This window comes from Neomonachus schauinslandi, chromosome 1, assembly GCF_002201575.2.
Source record: "Neomonachus schauinslandi chromosome 1, ASM220157v2, whole genome shotgun sequence".
Classification (NCBI taxonomy): Eukaryota; Metazoa; Chordata; class Mammalia; order Carnivora; family Phocidae; genus Neomonachus; species Neomonachus schauinslandi.
Genome location: NC_058403.1, coordinates 79,039,589 through 79,051,154, shown reverse-complemented (window position 1 = coordinate 79,051,154; position 11,566 = coordinate 79,039,589).

Sequence of the window (11,566 nt, the reverse complement as noted above, 5' to 3'; positions counted from 1 at the left end):
ATTGCCAAAAGCATGCGGGCAGCATTCATTTACAACTCTGTGTACACCGTGCAGATGTAAATGGTTGTGAGGTAATCCATCAGGTAATAATGGTAATTGCTCTGTATAGACTCACGTCTGGAAGAAGCTCTTTGTTTATTAAAAAATCTTCAGTGGGCTAGATTACCTCTCCAGCTTCCCAGACTCACTGTCTTCTCTTGCAGTTACTAAGTTATACCTGCCCTCCCTTGTGTGGTGAACAGAGGGAACAGAGGGGGAATCCGGAGCCAAAGCCCCAGTTCATACTTCAGCTCCATCGCTATTAATTATGTGACTCTTGGTTCAGGCCACTTCACTTCTCCGCATGTGAGTCTCCTGTCGAAAAAATGGGAATAATAACAGAGTAGTTTGACTGTTCAGTGAGATTGGGTGTGAAGGTGTCCAGCGCCGAGTAGGCAGGAGCAGTGGAACTGGGTTTTCATCATGGCTCTGCCGCTTGCTAAGTGGGTGAATTTGAGCACATTTAATCTCTCCGAGCCTCAGTTTTATCACTGTAAGATAGGGATCCTAATGCAAACCTTAGGGTTTTCAAGAAGGAATAAATAGGATATTTGAAAAGCATCTAGTGCAGTGGGATAGATTAGAAACATAACACATCCGTCTCCCTCCCTTCTTCTCTGTATAAATTCAGGTGCTGGATGAACCTTTCATGACCACTCCTGACCTTTGCAATACTTCCTGGGTTAAATGAAAGAGTTTCTAATGTCTCACTTCTCAATGTGATATTTTCCTTTCTTGTAGATCTCATTAGTGTTTTCTTCCTAACTATTTTTCTCTGATGTCTAGTGTTTCTCTCTCCATTGATTTCTGAAGGAACTAAAGGAGTTCTGTTGGATCTCAGGACAGAGGGCAGAATGCCTTCATGAAGGATGTATTATATGAATGGGATCTTGCAGAATGCTGAGGAGGTATTTTTTTTTAATTTTTTTAAATTTAATTTTATTATGTTATGTTGGTCACCGTACAATACATCATTAGTTTTTGATGTAGTGTTCCATGATTCATTGTTTGCGTCTAACACCCAGTGCTCCATGCAGTATGTACCCTCTTTAATACCCATCACCAGGCTTACCCATCCCCCCCCTCCCCTCTAGAACCCTCAGTTTGTTTCTCAGAGTCCATAGTCTCTCGTGGTTCATCTCCCCTTCCGATTCCCCCCCTTCATTTTTCTCTCCCTGCTATCTTCTTCTTCTTCTTCTTCTTCTTTTTTTTAACATATAATGTATTATTTGTTTCAGAGGTGCAGGTCTGTGATTCATCGGTCTTACACAATTCACAGCGCTCACCATAGCACATACCCTCCCCAGTGTCTATCACCCAGCCACACCATCCCTCCCACCCCCCACCACTCCAGCAACCCTCAGTTTGTTTCCTGAGATTAAGAATTCCTCATATCAGTGAGATCATATGATACTTGTCTTTCTCTGATTGACCTATTTCGCTCAGCATAACACCCTCCAGTTCTATCCACGTCGCTGCAAATGGCAAGATCTCATTCCTTTTGATGGCTGCATAATATTCCATTGTATATATATACACACCACATCTTCTTTATCCATTCATCTGTCGATGGACATCTTGGCTCTTTCCACAGTTTGGCTATTGTGGACATTGCTGCTATAAACATCGGGGTGCACGTACCCCTTCGGATCCCTACGTTTGCATCTTTGGTGTGAATACCCAGTAGAGCAATTGCTGGGTCATAGGGTAGCTCTATTTTCAACCTTTTGAGGAACCTCCATACTGTTTTCCAGAGTGGCTGCTGAGGAGGTATTCTTTGGCGGAGAAGGGGGTGTGGCGAGCACGGGCAGAACAGGATGATAAAAGCACAAATATGCATGAGTGTGTGGTATTGGGGAAGGAGGGGTGTCATGGGTCTGAAGCAGTGGTTTACAAAGTCACCCAGGTGTCCTGGCTCACAGCATTCAGAATTTTCTTATGCAAAGAACACTACGATTTTTTTTAAAAAGGTGATCACAAAAGCACGTGGTATAGAATTCTCTCACATGCACCCAAGCAATTTAATTAGTAGAAAATGGGAATTTATTTTTTGTGTACATATAAAACCACAATGTGAGCACATGTCTGTGAAATAAACAAGCTACTGAAGACACACAATGGGCTGTTCCTGAGGCTTTTCCACAATTTTTCACCAGGGACTGTTTTTTCGCTCTGCCATCTGCAGGCTCTCACTAGAGATAGGCAGAGCTGCTGGTGCCAAAGGTTTAACAAAAGTTGATGGGAGAAAACCTAACATTGAGAAAATTGTATCTTTGAGCATAATTTGGACAAGACTCCATTATTCTATTTTAGTGAAGGAACATTTCTTTCCAATTGATGAGACTTCTGAGGTTCCACTGAAGTGCAGCCTGCAGGATGGGGTGGGCTGGCCTGGATGCTAGGGTGGGGAGTAGGGAGGATGCGGAGGGGCAGTGTGGAGAGGAAGCAGAGCAGAGGATGGTGAGTTTGGAGGGGCTGGGTAGGACCGGGAGTTGGGTAGTGAAGATCTGAGGAGTCTGGATCTGATTCCTTGAGCGAGAGGGAACTAAGGTAAGTTCTGGAGTAAGGGAGTGACATGTGAAAAGGGGAAATTTGGGAAAGACACATCTAATGGGTATGAAGGGTGGCTTGAACTACATCAGAACAGAGAGGTAAGAGAAAAAAGAGCTTGGGGCGCCTGGGTGGCTCAGTCGTTAAGCGTCTGCCTTCGGCTCAGGTCATGATCCCAGGGTCCTGGGATCGAGCCCCGCCTCGGGCTCCCTGCTCAGTGGGGAGCCTGCTTCTCCCTCTCCCACTCCCCCTGCTTGTGTTCCTTCTCTCGCTGTGTTTCTCTCTGTCAAATAAATAAATAAAATCTTTAAAAAAAAGAGAGAGAGAGAAAAAAGAGCTTGGATGCCAGATGAAGAGATGGGGGGCAGGGAGTGGGGAATCAAAAAAAGCATTCATTCTAGATGTCTCTTTGTCCTGGCCCAGAATGCTCCAAAGTGCAAATGAACAGGACGGGGTCTGCAAGAAGAATGGGGAAGGCTGGCCATGGGCTACTGGCCCTCTGGTGCCTCAGAACAATTGCAATCAACCCAGCATGTCCTTCTGCTGATGCTTTCTGCCCCTGCTAGCTTGCACAGTGGAAGGCGAACAGAGTTCTGAATTCCTCCAGTAAGTGACTAAGCTCGCACCAGGCTGGAGAGGAGGCTCACACTTGCTTATGCCCCTGCCTCCCTTGCCTCCAACCCCCAACAGGGATTTCATCCAAGAGCCCCTCATGAAGACTGACCCTGAATGGTAGAGGTCAATGCAAGCCATTTTGAGCTCAAGTCCAGGACTGACAAGGAACAGAATGCTGAAGGCTGTTACATTTGTTATTTTAAAAGATTTGGTACATTATTACTTGTCAGGGAGTAGGATCGGAAGTAGAAATTGTTCTTTCAACTGGCAGGCGTGCATATGTATCATGATACTTTAAAAATTTTTAAATTTATGGCCCAATTCCAATCAGATATTTAGTAGTCTCACTTTTTTACAGTTTCCCCAAAATTGTTTGGTACTGTAAAATTTTTTTTTTATCAGTCTTCTTAATTCACCAACATTGGGGATTTGGTCCTTGAAAACTTCCCAAAACATTTCAAATTATAAAATCATTATACACTCATTGTGTACAATTAGGAAAATACAAAAATGATTCAAAATTAACAGGCACCCATAATTCTAGAAATGAATACTGTTAACATTTAAACATATTTCTTCCCTGGCTTTTTTCTTCACTGTTTTACATAATGGAGATATATTTTTTAATATATAACTTTGCATTTTGCCTGAGATTATAGGCATGTCCCCAGGGCATTAAACACTCTTCATAAACTCCATTTTTAAGGTTTGCCTAGTATGCCTTCTTATGGCTATAACATCATTTACTTGTTTCCCTGCTGTTGGAGATTAGGCTGTTTCCAATTTTTTGAGGTTAAAAACAACACTACCATGACAATCTGTGTGTGTGTGTGTGTGTGTGTTTTAGTTTTAGTATAGGTATGACTGCTGCAGAGGGGCCAGACCCTGGTGCCTACGTCAGAGGAGGTTCTGCTGCCCCCTTCCCACTGTGAATGACAGTGATCAGCTGAAGGAGGGGCTGCTCTGGAGGTGTCCACTTGGCCCTTGGAAGAGGCAGTAATGCCCAGAGAACAGGCCTGTTGTAAAGGAATCAGAGAGGTCTTGCGATTCTACTTTGTAATGGGGGACTCTAAAAGGGAATTCATTTTCAAAGGAAACATAGAGGCTTTCAAAAAGTCTTTTGAATTGATTGGGTTAGTATTGTGTTGCTTTTACATGTGTTAAAATTTTTAAAATTGCATGTGTTAAAAAATAGAGGATCTAATGAGGGAGAGAATAGCAGTTGCTTTGAATAACAAACTAGTAGGGATAAGAAGACTTTGGCTTCCTGAAGTTCTGTGCAGGCTGGCTTTCTTGGTGAGCAGTCCCCTGGGAAGGAGTTTTGGGGTCAGCAAATCAGAATTCCGACTCTAGCTGGGCTACGCTGGGCAAGTTGCTTGGCCTCTCTGAGCCTCAGATTCCCCCACTGTGAAATAAAGCAGAGGATGACACTACTATTTTTCACCTGCAGTTTGTGGAGAGGCTTCAAACACCAAGTAAGGATCTGCAAATGGCAGCTAAGACGGTGCCCTAAGAAGGGGGCTGAGGCTTGTTCTGGAACTGGAATCGTAGATCGGTGTGCCTGACCTCAGGACAGCTCGGCCTGGAAGACTCCAACCTCCAGAGCGTGGAGATGCAGGGGGAGTCCTAGGTTATATTTTCAGAATCTACTGCAGGGACTGAAGTCATCCCTCTTCAGGCATTTACTAAATGGTTGCACTTGTGCACCCTGGATTTCCTTAACTGATAGTTCGACCCTGTGGTTTTTTGTCCCAGCCTGTAAACAGGGACAGGGCTGGGCTAAGCGAACACTGAAACATTGCATTCCGGGGTCAGATGTTTAAAAACCCTGCAATCAAACCTGAGGCCATATTCGGAAACAACTGTATCCGATGACAGCTTATTATGGAAGGTTCTGAACTTCTAAGAATTCCTTAGTAGGAAACAAACAAAATACAAAGCTCTCTTCCTAATGTTCTGCTGCTAGGAATTTTTTTTCTTCCTGACTTCTCCAAGCATTCTGCTTGTTGATTAAAACAGAGATCCACGGTGTGTGTGTGATGCTCGGGTGGGCAGAAGGCTAGCTTCAGAGGGCCAGGGAGATGGAGAAGTTCGGTGTCACATGCATTTCTGGGAGGTATGCTCTTCATTAGTTAACCGTGGGCATCGAGTAAAGTTTTCTGGTGTGAGTGTGTGGCGATGTGTTTTTGTGGGTTTTTGGCCTTTTTGAGTCTGAGGATCAATGAGAAAGAGAACCTTACGGTTCTCTTAGGTCAGGCCCACAGGAGGGTTGGTTTTGATTTTGGTTTTGTTTTTTTTTTGAAGATTTTATTCTTCAGTAATCTCTACACCCAACATGGGACTTGAACTCACAACCCCAAGATCGAGAGCCACATGGTGCACCAACTCAGCCAGCCAGGGGCCCCTGGAGGAGGAGGTTTCCTTTAGAAATGTTCAAGGGGAATCTTAATACCCAGTCCTCTTTTGCCCTTGTCTCTGGGAAGGAAAGAGTTACATCTCCTGCCCCCCCCACCGGGACATTTTATTTTTGCAGTTCTTTGAAGTGCCCTGAGAGCTAAGCATCAGGCCCAGAGGCAGCTCTGTGTATCTTTGTAACAGATTAGAACATATTCACATTTTATTTGCTCACAGAACAAATATTTCCCTTGGAATGAAACCGAGGCAGCGGGAGCAGGATCAGGCAGGACTAGCCACGAAAGAGAGCACCTCCCCCGCCCCCCCTTCCCCCGCCCCCAGGGCCAGGCCGGCTCAGGGCCTACACCATTGGTTCTCCCCTCACCTCATTTAGGCCCTACAGACTCACGGTGATTGATTAATTGAGGCATTTATTCATTCAGAAATAATTACTGAGGGGCGCCTGGGTGGCTCAGTCGGTTAAGCATCTGACTTCGGCTCAGGTCATGATCTCAGGGTCGTGGGATCGAGCCCCATGTGGCGCTCTGCACTGAGCATGGAGCCTGCTTAAGATTCTCCCTCTCCCTCTTCCTCTGCCCCTCCCCCTGCTTGTGCTCTCTCGCTCTCTCAAATAAAGAGATAAAATCTTAAAAAAAACAAAGGAAATAATTATTGAGCCCCAACCATGGACCAAGAGCTGTGCAGTTTGCAAAAATAAAAAGAGAAACAGACTCTCAGGGGTCTCATAGTCCAGTAGGGAAGCTAAGATGTTTGTATATGAATATCTCTAATCAAGGTGAAAGAGAGAAATCTTCAGAACTCAGGAGATCAAATGTTCTGAGGTGGATACTTATTCTGCTTCCGTGTTGGGTGTGCGTAGGGCTGGGGAGACCAGTGGAACGTGTGTGACACAGTTGATGTGTATGTTCCCCTGTGTGTGTGGGCTCTGCGTGTGTGCATGTGTTTGCGGTGTGGGGGGGTGCTGTGTATGCGTGCACGGGATAAGTGTATATGTAGGTAGTAAGTGACGGTGGTGAATATGGGAGTGAGTGTGTGGGAGTGGTGGTGAAAGGTATGCATGTGTGATGGTGATGTGTGTGTGTGTGTGTGTGTGGTGTGTATTGATCGTGCTGGTGGTAGAAATGACTTTTAGGCAAAGGAAGACTTTTGGGGTAAATGTGTATGTGTATATGGTGTGTATGGTGTGTGTGTGTGTGTGTGTGTGTGTGGTGTACTTGTTGTTGGTCACGGCAGTGGTAGGACTCAGAGAGGGAAGGCTTAGTGACAAGTGAAGGTGGGGAGGAGCAGGGTGGTGGTGACAGGGGAGCGCCCAGCAGGCTGAGGAGCTGTGCCAGAAAAGGCCTGGAGCTGAGAAGACTCTCGAGGGGGTGTGTGAGGGGAGGGTGAACAGTCAGAAATAAGCTGGGAGGGAGTGTTTAATTTTGATAACTGCTTTCTTATCCAGACAATGGCAGTTTTGCTTTCCCCAGCTGTCCCTCTTCCTGAGCTCATGTGAGATTCTTGGTTAAAGGAACCATTGCCTTCTCTGAGGATCAACCCCAGCTAAGACTCAGGCCTCAGGACGGAATCTCTGAGCGATTCTCTGAGCGATTCCTGGGCCCCTTCTCCACCTGGGTGGTTGCACCAGACGTGGTTCAAAGCGCTTCCAGCCTCCTGAGCTCAGAATAGCAAAAGCAGATTCTACTGGGCTTGGGGCTGAGGAGGTTTAAAGGCTGGAATCCCTGAGGCAAAGGTCAGAAGAAAGGACAGTGCGTAGCTACCTGCCGGAAAAGCAAGGGGATTGCTAGCTTCCTCATAATTCACGGGGGCTACCCTGGCTAGATCTGCATTTTGTGGAGCTTTTTAAGGAACAAACAAGGAGGCAGATGGTAGGAGCTGGCTCCCTTTCTCAAATTTTGGTTTGCTTTTCATTACTTTTCCCTCTCTCGATAGGGACAAAGCTGCTGTAGGATTCAAACTTGGCCAGATAGGAATGATTTATTTCCATTTTATTAGACAAGGAACGCAAACTAACATTTACAGAAAGTCTGATGTTTGCAAGATACATGTCATCTTCATAGTTACCTATGAGGTAAATATTATCATCCCCATTTTATAGATGAGGAAATCAGGGCTAAGAGGGGTAAGGTAAGTAGCACACAATCACTCCCAAACCCCTTGCAGTGAGCTCCCTGTAAGTGGTCACCTCACTGGAATTTGAATCTAAGTCTGTTGGACACTGAGACTGTGCTCTCTTCATAATGCTTCCGGAGGTTTAGGAGGAGGCAAGATCCGGTGAAATGATGACGTGTTTTATTGTCAGATCCTTAGGTTCGAACCCAAGCTCTTCCTGTACTGCTTACATAGGCAAGCTTGCATCCCTTCCTTCCTTGCTTCCTTGTCAAATGTCCATCAAGGGCCTATGATTATCCATGTCAAACACGGAGCCGGGAGCTGGGACATACCAGTTAACTCACGGTCCCAGCCCTCCTAGACCTCGTCCAGTCTGATGGATAACGCAGACCGTGAAGCAGGCAGTTATCACGTGGTTGGAGAAGGGTTATGCGGGGGCGGAGCACCAGGTGCGGTGGGAGCACCTCGAGCTTCTCTGTCCGGCGCAGCAGCTACTCCGCCCTGGCTAGGGCCGGCATGTCAAATAAATACTGGGTTTTGAAGGCTTCGTACAAAAAAATGATGTTCAGTATTTAAGTATTAAATTAACTATTTCAAAGTATTCGAATTATTATTTAAAGTTGTTTAAAATTATTTCAAGTATTGAAGTGTTTAATTGATTATTAAGTAATTAATACCTTTTATATTGATTACATATGAAAATGATAATATCTGGGAAATTTTTGAGTTAAAGAAAATATTTTATTAAAGTTAATTGCACCTGCTCCCTTTTACCCTTTTTATGTGGCTGCTAGAAAATGTAAACTTACATATGTGGCTCACATTATATTTCTATTGAACAGCTTTGCTCCAGAAGAATAAGAACATGGGACGATATTTCCCATCTTAGCACAATGATCCGAGACCATTTGCCATGTGACCTCCCCAGGAAGGTGCACGAGAGATGGGTAACACGTTCTCTCCCTTCTCATGACATTTCAGTGGCCACTGTTCATTGCGGGACCCTTGGCCTTCTGATAACATGGAGAGGGTGTCTGGTGACAGCTGCAGAGCTTCTGGCTCGGCCCCCTTGAGGATTCCTTAGTCTTTGGGTCCGACATCTTGAGATGTAACTCTCTTAATCCTTCCTTCCCCTCCCCCACCCCCTAAAACGCAGGGCTGGCAATCAATTGAAATAGATGTTGCTTGCCTTGGCCCCTAGCCATCTTTGCTTTTCTTTATTGTAGCAAAAGAAAACCATGTGAAATATTTGGAGTGAAATCTGTTGTCCAATACAGTCATTGGATTAAAAGAGAAGATCCATTGGACTAACGATAAGGTCTTTTTCTACATTAGGTTCATGAAACTGGGAGAAGTCTTGGGAATGGACTAGTTCGGCACCCCCTCCTGGGAAAGTGAGGCTCTGAGAGGCTAAGTGGCTTGTGTAGGGTAGCAGAGCTCTCGGCGGTGGTGGGCTTTGGAACCCAGTCTTCCCCCTACCCCCAACATGCCGCACTATGCTGCCCATTCTTCTCTGAGATGCTCCCTTTCCAGCTCCTTCCTCCTTCCTTGTTTGGTCCTTCATCCTCTTCTGCTGCCTTCTCTCTTTGACCCATTGTCTTCCCTTTAATATATGGGGCAGCAGAAATGGGAGTCAAAAAGATCTAGACAGGTTCGAGGATGGGCAGAAATTAACAAGACAAAACGGAACGGAAAAAAGAAAAAAATGTTTTCAAAAAGATTGTATTTATTTATTTGACACGGAGAGAGAGCGCGCACAAGCAGGGGGAGTGGCAGGCAGAGGGAGAGGGAGAAGCAGGCTCTTCTCTGAGCGGGGAGCCCGATGCGGGGCTCGATCCCAGGACCCTGGGATCATGACCTGAGCTGAAGGCAGATGTTTGACTGAGCCACCCAGGTGCGCCGAAAAAGATTTTGAGTAGACACTAACAAATGGAGCCAGGGAGACTTTCTTGGCCTTAATAGACGTTCAGTGAAAAGGCAACATGGGTGTGTGTGGAGGAGCAAGGGGTTGGAACCACAGGCTCAGGGCGTGAGGTCTGGCCATGCGGCCTTGGAAAAACCTTAGCTTCCTCATCTCTAATCACCCTCCTGGAGCTGTGGTGAGGAGTAAACGAGGCTGTGTTTCTGAAGGGACTTGGTGATCAGTGAAACACCGCCCCAACGGTAGTGACTGGCGCTCCCGGGAGGTGGGAGATGGCTGCCGGGAGAGGGGGTGCCCCAGCAGAGCCATCTGGCTGCCAAGGGACGCGAATGCAGAGCCCAGAGCGCGGGATGTGGCTCTGGGCTTATCCACCCGTTTCTGGGGCACTGGGTTCGGTTCTGGGAATTGCATTTTAAGAGGGACCTTGGCAAACCGTTGTTGTTCCAGAGAAAGCTCCAGAGAAAGAATAGCTTAGGGTCTGAGAGTCACGACATATAAGGGATGATTTAAGGATTCGGGGGATGTTTAGTCTGGAGGGGAAAAAAAGTTAGGACGAGGTCGCTGTTCTGAGGTGTCTGCACCCTGTCCTACTGCAGAGGTAAATGTATTTTGGGTTGCTAGTGGCCAAGCTGGGGCCCAGTGGATGGGAGTCAATGAGAGGCAGACTTGGGTGTAATAGGAGCCTGCCTAAGGCTCAGAGACCTTCTGGAGGTGCTCCCTGGCAATGTGGCGGGCTGCCCATCAGCAGAAGTCTTGAGGCAGGGGTGACCATGCACGGGGCAGGGGCCGTAAAGCTGAGTCTCGCTCTGGCTGAGAGGTCAGACGCGGTGCTCTCTGCAAGCCCTCCAATCTGAGACCACTGTTTTTCCTTCGGACCTCTCTGATCTTTCTTTCTGAAAGATCCTTGCCACGTTGGCTCTCTTTGACTTTCTCCTCCCTCTCTGAATGGCTTGAAGGTTTTAGATTCAGAAATATTTCTGTAATAATTGATAGTCTGGTTTAATGGAAAGTAGGAGGGAAGAACATTTAAAAACAAAGGCAGTGTTGTTACTTTTAAAGGCACACAGTAACCTGTTAAGTGGGGGAAGGAGCAGGAACATGGTCACATGTGTTAGAAAATCTTGTAAATGCTTCAGCAAATGGCTTATTCTTTGCTATTGTTTAAAATGCAAACACAACTGCTAAGGGCCTTTGTTCTTGAATGGACCAGAATTTTCCTTGTTTACCCAATTCTTTTCCTAGCTACAGAGATGGGAGAGAATTCTCACTATAAGAATTCTCACTCTGTATCATAAACCACTTTCTGCATTCATAATTTAAATGTTTTGCTGATTTGGTTGCATCAAATTCTGTACAGGAGGTGTTTTCTTGATTTCTTGACTCCAGAAAAGCCATTTCCTTGAGGAAAATATTTTTCCCACATAGTTAGTGTTGCAGCGGGCTGGGTGAGACTGTAGCTGACTGTCCCCAGTTGAGCGGCCGTGGAGCTATTTGCAGAATTTTGTCCTGCCCCCAGTAGGAGTGATGCATCTGTCTCACAGTGCCCCACCTCAAACATCCCCACCATCACTTCAGAAGCCTCCACCTGGACTCCAGGGCACAAAATAGAGCTCGGCAGATCCAGGTGGAAAGGGGAGGGAATGGGTAGGAGTGAGTAACATGTTGGTGAGGTTCCCTGAAGCCAGAGTCCTTGCCCAGCCCCAAGGATGACAGCAGGGACACGGAGAAGACAGACTTCAGGGCCTGAGTTCTGGGTCTTTTGGAACACCGTTGGTCACTTGTGGCAGGAAGGACCTGGAGAGGTAAAGACGATGGCTCTTCGCATCCTGGGACTGGCCAGTCAGGCGGGGCGGGGCAGGGCGATGGCGACTGAAAAGGCAGTAGGGGCTGCACCGTTGTAGGTCGCTGTCCCCG